At 44.0% G+C, this 9736-nt stretch overlaps 1 non-coding gene across 1 annotated transcript; it reads left to right on the top strand.

Moving 5' to 3' along the window:
- The first annotated feature begins 715 nt into the window (after positions 1-715).
- trnat-agu lies at positions 716-789 on the top strand. The gene has a single exon. It is a non-coding gene; the product is annotated as a tRNA-Thr (tRNA).
- The last annotated feature ends 8947 nt before the right edge of the window (positions 790-9736 follow it).

Below are 9736 nucleotides of genomic sequence, written 5' to 3'. Positions count from 1 at the left end.
CTCTGAGCACGCTTAACTTATGATTGTTACCTTAAGACTTCCAACACTTAAGACTGGACAACAATATATTACCCAGCAATCATCCAGAGAAAATAAGAAAATATTCAATTGAATGGATTTTTAATAGTTGTTCAGTTTTTATGGTATGTGTAATAAGCCTATAATTTTGTTATACTTTGCTTGCTACTGATGTTCATTTCAAGAAAGTTACTGACACCTTGACAGAGGTGGATGTGCACATTTGAGGATACACAGTATATACCACCTGACCATTCAGTGAGAATATAGTAAAGGCAAGGTTGGGAGAGAGTGAATGGGAGCACTGCTTTGAAGCATTTTGAAGCACCACTGCCCACCAGTGGTAGGGGCCCCAGTGCGGCTCTACTGTCTATAGCTACGCCCCTGATGTTGTAGCATCAGCCTGGAATCGAAGCTTGTCACCTCACTGCTTAACAGACAAAAGAAAGCACTGAAATGATAAAAGATTTTTGAAAACCGGACCACACGTATCCAGACATTTTGCAAAACAAACATTTTCCTCTGTGTTTTGACCTCGTTCAAGCACAAAAATGTAAATGAATTAATTAATTCATTATTATAATGCACTCTGAAGTGCAGATTTTTCAAAACTCCAGTTTCTATGTCTCTGTCTGTGCATGTAAAACAATTGGGTTTTGGGAACGTTGATGTCATCACCTCCACTCACACATGATGTGGCGCTGTGGCTTAGTTGGTTAAAGCGCCTGTCTAGTAAACAGGAGATCCTGGGTCCGAATCCCAGCAGTGCCTTTTCTACAGGGGGGCAGCCATGGCCGAGAGGTTGGAGAAGCGGCGGAGAAGAGAAATTTGGGTGTGGTGGAGTATCCCCTGCCCCCCTCCATTAGCTGGCTGATGTGCCCCTGAGCAAGGCACTTAACCCCCCTATATGCTCCCCGGACGCCTGATGCGGCAGCCCACTGGCCCCGTGTGTTCACTGCATGTTGCATGTGCATGTGTGTGTTTCAAGTACAGTGATTGTTAAGGATTAGGAGGAGGGTTCAGGAAAAATTATCATCATCATGGGGCATCGGTAAGGATGCATGAGCCAGGAGAAGTGCTTATGGTCAAGAATATGTGGATTTATTTCAAGTCTTCAGTTAACAGTCATCAACAACAAAAAACACACATGGACCGATGTCTCTGAAACAAAGCAAACCAAGGATTAGAAATTATCAAGTCCATTAAACTTCTCTTAAATAAAGATAAGGATAAATAAAGATCTAATTTAGCTTCATGAAAATGCTAAATGTGCAAAACCAGCCCTTACCTGTGCTGCCGCCCCGTGAAATGGTGAAAGACTGAAAGAATGGGTGAGCAGGACTTAAATAGGGCGTACACAGGTGAGTGAGGTGAAAGGCAACCAATGAGTGAAGAAGAAAGGGAGGGAAGTGAGGTAAAGGGAAGTGATGTAAAGGAAGTGAGGTGAGCTAAACAGGGTGGGGAGACATGAGAAATAAGAATCTTTACTACAGCCGCCCCCGAATGTCTCATGAGAAATATTATTAAATTCAAACCAAGTTAAGGAGGGTCTTCAGGAAGAGAAGGAAGTGGGATCAGATGAGCAACAGGTCTGATGTAAGACTTGTCTTTAACCAGAACTTCGGCAGTCCTGATGCGACCATCTTTACTTTGCAGGAGACGTGTCACTTTTCCTACAGGCCAAAGGGCTCTTGGTAGCTGGGAGTCCACAATCATCACAATAAAGCCTGTTTGCAGATCTGGATTGTCTCTTTGCCATTTGTGACGTGTTTGAAGGGATGGTAGGTAGGATTTGATGAAGTGTTTCCAGAAATGGTCGGCCAATATCTGTGTGTGATGCCATCGTCGTCGACTGAGGAGATCAGAGTCAAAGTATGATGCTAGAGGGAGTGATGCATCGCGTCGTCCCATGATGAGAAGGTTTGGGGTGACTGGGTCAATATCTGCGATGTCTGAGGATACATAACCGAGTGGTTTTGAATTAAGGATGCCTTCAATCTCAATCAATACTGTTCTTAAAACCTCTTCAGTAACCATTTGTGCACCAATGGTTATTTTCAGAGCGTTCTTAACCGAGCGTATTTCTCGCTCCCAGGTACCACCAAAATGTGGTGAGTGTGGAGGATTGAAAAGGAAGTTGATTTTCCTTGTAGCCAGCACTTCCTTGAGAGTGGGAGAAAGGTTGCTGAAGGCTTCTTGCAATTCTTTGCTTCCTCCTTTGAAATTTGTCCCTTGATCACATAAGATCTCACTTGGTGTTCCTCTCCGAGAGGTGAATCGACGAAGGGCCATGAGGAAAGAGTCTGTGTCCATGTTATTGAGAAGGTCAAGATGTACACATTGTGTTGTGAGACATTTGAATATTATACCCCATCTCTTCTCAGATCGGCGACCAATCGAGACATGGTATGGTCCAAAACAGTCAACTCCAGTGGAGTAGAATGGAGGTTTGAATAACCTCAGCCGGGCAGCAGGCAAATCTGCCATCTTTGGGATGATGGGTTTTGCTCTCCATTTTTGACATGAAACACAGTTATGCTGATGTCGGCGCACAGCCTGTCGTCCTCTCAGGATCCAAAACCTCCGTCTGATTTCAGCAAAGAGTCTCTCTGATCCAGGATGATGCAGTTTGTCATCATAATCTTGAATGATCAGTTTGGTCACATGGTGAGTAGGTTCGAGTACAATTGGGTGTACTGACTCTGGTTCCAACTGGTCACTTTGCCGTAGTCTGCCTCCAACGTGGATGAGTCCAGAGGTACTGCACAGCTCTGGAGATAAACATAGTAGGCGACTATGTGATGGAAGTGGTTTATGTGCCTGGAGGCAGGATAGATCCTCACCAAAACTATCCATCTGTGTCTGTTGGAGGATTTCCTCCTCTGCTTTCAGATAGTCAGCTGCAGAAGGATTTCCACTTGTGGGATTAGACAGGGACTTGGCAGTGGCATCCAGAAGTTCTTGGTAGGTTTTGAATCTGCTGGTATTTGGTAAATGAGTAGTGGTGTTTATGGAACCACAGAAGTATGACCTTTTAAGCTCTGTTTGATCCTCATCAGGTTTGAAAGATTGCAGTTTGGGCCAGTTTTCTGGAGGTCCATACAGGAATGTGGGACCATTGGTCCATCTGTTTGAGCTGAGCATGTCTTGCAAGGATTTTCCTCTCGTAACATCGTCAGCAGGGTTGTTGCTAGAGTCCACATATCTCCAGTTTTGACGGTTGGTGAGGGTTTGGATTTCTGCAACTCTTGCTCCTACAAATATTTTAAAGCGGCAAGAGTCTGCCTGAATCCAGTGGAGTACGGTTGTGGAATCACTCCAAAGTGTTGTGCCTTGGATTAGCAAAGTCAGTTCATTTCTGATCACATCACAAAGGCGGGCACCAGATAGTGCAGCACATAACTCCAATCTTGGGACTGACAGCTGTCGTTTTGGGGAAACACGTGAGCGAGCCAGTATGAAACTCAGCTCTACTCGTCCTTGGTCATCTTCTGATCTCAAATATGCAACAGCGCCATAAGCATGTTCAGAAGCATCACAAAAGATATGGATTTCTTTGACTGAAGTGGGAGCATGCATTAATGTGGAGGTGTAACAGCGAGGAATAGTGATTTCAGGAAGATATTCAAGTTCTCCTTCCCAGGATTTCCAGACTGTTAGAAGGTCATGTGGCAGCAGGGGGTCATCCCATTCCCTCTCTTTTCTCCATAGCTGTTGGACCAGGACTTTTGCACGAGTGGTGAAAGGCAAAAGGTAGCCTAGTGGGTCATACAGACGAGCAAGGACACTATATATGTACCGCATTGTTGGGATTTGTGGTTTAGAGTGTTTGTACTTATACCTGAAGAGATCACGTTTGCAGTTCCATAGTAATCCTAGGGTGCGTTCTTGGGGCTCATTTCTGTCTTCTGAAAGCCAGAGTTCACAGCTCTCAGACCTTGCTTCAGGTGGTAAATGGTTGATGACAGAGGGATCATTGCTGGCCCATTGACAGATGTCAAAGCCTCCTGTTGAAAGGTTAGCTCTCAGTTTGTCAAGGAGTGTTTGAGCAGCAACAGCAGAGGGAAAGCTTTGCAAACAGTTATCCACATAGAAGCTCTGAGTTACTGAATGCTGCACATCTTTATCGGGCTGGTGGTCTTTTGCATGTTTCTGTAGAGCATATGTGGCACAACAGGGGCTACAAGTAGTACCAAAAGGAAGGACCTGCCATTGGTACACTGAAGGGGGGACCTCTCTGTTCATGTTGCGCCACAGGAATCGAAGAAGGGGCCTGTCTTGAGGGAGAAGACGGATCTGGTGAAACATGCTTTTAATGTCACCACTTATTGCAACAGCATGTTGCCTGAAGCGCAGCAACACACCAAGCAGTGATGGCCCAAGGATTGGTCCTGGTAAAAGGTACTTATTAAGGCATTGTCCTTGGAAAGTGAAAGAGCAATCGAATACGATGCGATCTTTATTGTTATGGGTAATCATGTGATGAGGGATGTACCAAGCCTCTTTGCTGTTCTGTACCTCTTCAGGGGTTAGCTTGGTCACATAACCAGCCTTCTCCAGTGTCAAGATCTGATCATTGTAGGATTTAGCTCTGTCAGGGTCCTTGGATAATCGCGATTCTGTGTTTCGAAGTCTTGACATTACAGCAGACTGAGGAATGTTCAAGAGAGGAGAATTTGCTAGCCTAAGAAGTGGAGTAGCATAGCGATTGATATCACTGACTGGGACTCTTGTCATGGCCTGTTCAAGAAGCTCCAAAGCTTGTTGGTCTTGTTTTGATCTAATGACCGCTTTCTCACTTCTTGCAGGTAGAGCATCAAGCTGCCACAGTTTCTCTACATGGTAGCGTAGCTCCTCTAAAGGGGAGCTAATGGATGTGAAAAGACACTGGACAGACAATGAGGAATGGTTAGATGTAAAGTCTCTGATTGGCCCTTGGAGGGTCCAGCCTAAGCGAGTTTTAACAGCAGCGGGTGACCCAAAAAGACCCAGTCTGACTGGTGCAACAGGGGTGATGAGGTGGATGTGATCTGAGCCTATGAGCAGCAATGGGGATGCCTTGTGGATGGAAGGCAGAGGAATGTCTTGCAGATGCTTGTGTTTCCGCTGCAAGGATAACACAGGATAAGTGTGATCTGACAATGCCAGTTGGCTTGCAGTGAAAGCATGATTAATAGTGAAAGTCTTGCATGGGTTGGCAAATGGTGAGATCTGGAAACTGACAGATGAGCCATGAAGTGTTTCAATGTTTTGGCGTACAGTCCTGAGTGATATTTTCTCAGCTTGACCATGTAGGTTGAGATGCTGAGCAGCTGGCTGCAGGAGAATTGTACGTTGCGAGCCATCATCAAGAACAGCATAAGTCTCCAGAGTCCTTTTTCCATTGTGGAGGAGCACTTTCACAACTTTCAGCAGCACACCATTGCAGTCACTAGGTCGATCAAGATACAGTGTTCTCACAACAGGACTACTATCATTGTTGGATCTCTTATTTACTTCACACAGTATTTGTAGATGTCTTCCTTTGCAGATGGCACAAAATTTCTTAAGGTCACATTTAGAAGCTTGATGAGCTCGAGCACAGCGCCAACAACGTCTGTTTTCTTTTATCCATTTTACCTTGTGATCCTTTGACATGTCATTGAATTCAGGACATTTGCTGATATGGTGTTCGGTGGATCTGCAGTATGCACAAGTTGCTCCAGATTTTGAGGGGAAGTCTGAAGATGATGTGGGTTCACAATATTTGTTTGCTTCATGCAGAATCGTTGTCAGGACAGGTGTGGATTTACGGGGCTGTCTGTGCTGATTGGAAGATGAAATGGAAATTTCTTTTCTAGGTTGACATCTTGCTTCAGTTTGTAACCAAGAGGAGAACACCAACAAGTCATATGTCATGGCACCTTGATTTCGGTAGACATGTCTTTTGAAACGGCTGGAATGTTCAGCAGGTAGCTTCTCAAGGAGACGATCAACATGAGAGCCACATAGAAGTTCTGCATGTCCTTGATCTTTCATTGTGCTGAGCAGACCAACAAGCGCTTGTACACGAAGGGCAAAGTTGTCAAGACTGTGACCATCCCCTGCTCTGATAGGAGGGAGATCCATGATGTTTCTAAGCTCCTTCAGTGCCAGTTGTCTTGGTTGCCCATAACGTTCGTCAAGAGCCTGTATGGATTGTGTGTATGGATCAGGAGCATAGGAAAAAGCAAGGGCTAGTCGTTTAGCGTGGTCCACTTTAAGATGATCAAGAAGAATATGGTATTTGAATTGTTCTGTCTCATTTGGATCAAGCAGGTTAGTGAGGGCCATACGCAGCATCCGATACTGCATCTCATCCTCTCTGGTCAGGTTTGGAAAGGAAGGAGCTTCACATTTGTAGACATGTGTCCTGCCAGAGGGTGCCGAAGGTCTCTGTTCCTGCTGATGAGAGATGGAGGACTGTGGCCTTGAAGGTGAAGACTGCCTCTGTTGAGAGGAGAAGGAAACTAGAGGCTGAGCAGGATTTATCACTGAAGGATTCAAAGGCTGAGCACTCTGATTTTGTAGGTGAACCTGTGGTGATGCTGCAGGAACAATGTAAGGTAACAAATCAGGAGAAAGGATCGGCCTGGGAAGACCAACTGAAGGAACTGCAGCATCAAGGATTGACAGGTTAGATAACTGGGGAATGGCAGCAGAGATAGCAACAGGATGATGACGGACCTCGGGTGGACATGAGGCTGACTTAGATTGGTAATGTGATTCAACACTGGGCATATCAGGTTGGAGCGTAGGAGGAACTGCGGGCAGGTTACTCACAGGTGGTTTCTTCCTTGTAGATGACCCAGTTTTGGATGAGGATTTGGAAGAAGAGGATTCAGGAGTACAGGATCTATTCATAAAACGCTGAATACTCTGCATTGTGACTAAAAGTTGCTTCATAATTTCAGTCTGATTTGTAGGAACAGGACTAGCACAGTCAATCATATATTCCTCTTCATTACTGTCACTGTCAGGCTCATGTGTTTGTTCCTCTTGTATGTCATCCTCTTGTCCAGCTTGCAATCCATGTGTGTCATTTACAGGATGTGTGCATTCTGTTTGGCATTCAGCACCTTTGGTTCTAGGATATTCAACTTCATAATCTTGGAGATGAAGAGGGGGTCGTGTTTCACGCCCAGAACGTCGAAGGGTCTCATCTGGCTTTGGCTTTAAATCCATGATAATAATCACTTCCGGCTCGAAGGACCATGTTAAGGATTAGGAGGAGGGTTCAGGAAAAATTATCATCATCATGGGGCATCGGTAAGGATGCATGAGCCAGGAGAAGTGCTTATGGTCAAGAATATGTGGATTTATTTCAAGTCTTCAGTTAACAGTCATCAACAACAAAAAACACACATGGACCGATGTCTCTGAAACAAAGCAAACCAAGGATTAGAAATTATCAAGTCCATTAAACTTCTCTTAAATAAAGATAAGGATAAATAAAGATCTAATTTAGCTTCATGAAAATGCTAAATGTGCAAAACCAGCCCTTACCTGTGCTGCCGCCCCGTGAAATGGTGAAAGACTGAAAGAATGGGTGAGCAGGACTTAAATAGGGCGTACACAGGTGAGTGAGGTGAAAGGCAACCAATGAGTGAAGAAGAAAGGGAGGGAAGTGAGGTAAAGGGAAGTGATGTAAAGGAAGTGAGGTGAGCTAAACAGGGTGGGGAGACATGAGAAATAAGAATCTTTACTACAGTGATGATGGGTGAAATGCAGAGAATAATTTCCCAGTTTGGGATCAATAAAGTGAATACAAAAAAAAAAAGCCCATTGTTGTTTTGTGCGATGAGCATCTGAAACAGCCACAATGACACACCACTCATTAGTTCACGATTGATTAGCACTGCTAGGCCGTGTGCCCGAAAAGCATTAAATAACTACAAATAAATAATTAACTAGCTACTATTGCTTGTGTTTTTAAGTGATTATCGCCAAAGGAAAATAAGCTCACTGTGCATGCTCAGAATGTTGTTCTCCTGTATTTGACGTGGCGTTGATGTCGACTTTATCACCACCTACTGGCCTGGCATGCTTCTTTCAATGGTTGGAACCGGAATACACCTATAAAAAATACACCTATATGTGCGAATGAAACCTCACTCATCTTCTTTATCTGTGCACAAGTGTTACAACAGTGTTATTAGGCCTCGTGTTACACCCACATGATGATTTCACTTTGTCTAATTAGACCTCTAATTAGGACAGCGTGGACAAATACAGATTGATCACTCTCACTCTACTTTGGATTGAATTCAGGTCAGACATCTTGACATGTAATAGCTTGAGAGGCACAGGAGACAAAAACACACACACCTGAATAAATCAGCATCATCGTATACGCAAAAGATCTCAATAGACCTGATTCATGGATAACACCTGGACTTGTCAAACAGAGGTGCAGCTAATAATAATAATGACTGCATTCTTTTATGATATATGTTATAATGTGAGTATATTCCTTTGTGGCCCTGCTGCATGCCGGCTAGCTCGTGTGGTTCACTGGCAGATGTGAAGAGAATTAGTGCTGCTTTAATGCTACGAGATGTCAAAATGTCTGCCATGAAAATAGTTAATGACAACTTAGTCTTATTAGTGTATGTGTATGGAGTCTGGTGACTATTCCCAGAATAGCCACACATAGGTCTAATCAGCTAGAACAGCTGAAAGGACCTGTGTAGTTAATTTTATCCATATCTATGTCAACTACAGGAACTGGCAAAATAATGAGCTGAAAGTGTTAATTTTATGCTTATTTTTTTAATTCATTCATCACTTCGGAAAATCAGCAGGTTTGCTAATTAACATTGGTGACCTGCAGCATAAGGCTGATTTGGATTCAGGTCAGCTAGGCTCACTGGCTAACAGGGAAAATGTCAGGTAGGTAGTGTTTTATGTGATTATCAAGACTCAAGTTTAGGTCTTTGTTGTCAGAGTCCCAAAGGAGAGGAGACACCGGGTCACAGTTCACGCGGAAAACATCTAAAGAATCGTTTGCTCTCATTTTGACCCATCGCAGCTCAGGAGCACAAAAAGAAGGGCAGCTGGGAATGTGATGCAAGGTCTGCATGAGGCCAGTGTATTTACAGAGAGGCAGCGGAGGTGCTGGCACACAGCGAAGGTTTAGTGAACATGCATGCGCAACATAAACACCAGCTCAGACACACGCACACAAAGAAATACACACCTCTCCTTATAAAAGCCAGATAGCTGTCAAGCGTCTGATGCACTAAGTCAAAGGCAAAGGAGGATTTCAAACATTACCATTCCTCCATAATTCCTCCTAATCCAAACACTAACATAACAGTAGGAAGTTCAATCTAATTGAGAAGGGGATGAAAGCCAAGGATATCCTGTGTGGGAAAAGATATCTGGATTAATTAGTATTGTTGTGGACGTGTATGTGTGTATTTGATTGTACAGCCATTTTTAAGTGTGTGCCAAAATGCGCCTGTGCAGCAGTGGATGTGTATGGACGCGTGTCTGTGTGTTTGACAGTACATGAGAGGGTAATTGTTACTGTATCGTATCCTATATGTGGAGCCGCCACCTCATCAGTGAATGTTCACTGTCATAAGAAGCATGTTTGATTGGATTTTCCTGTTTTAATCACTCTGCCTCTATTTTTGCTTATGGTGGTGGGGCCTGGTTAATTACAAGGACGGATTAAATTTGAATGTCAAAGTGT

Source organism: Chelmon rostratus, chromosome 21 (assembly GCF_017976325.1).
Source record: "Chelmon rostratus isolate fCheRos1 chromosome 21, fCheRos1.pri, whole genome shotgun sequence".
NCBI lineage: Eukaryota > Metazoa > Chordata > Actinopteri > Chaetodontiformes > Chaetodontidae > Chelmon > Chelmon rostratus.
This window is presented reverse-complemented; position numbering and strand designations above follow the sequence as displayed.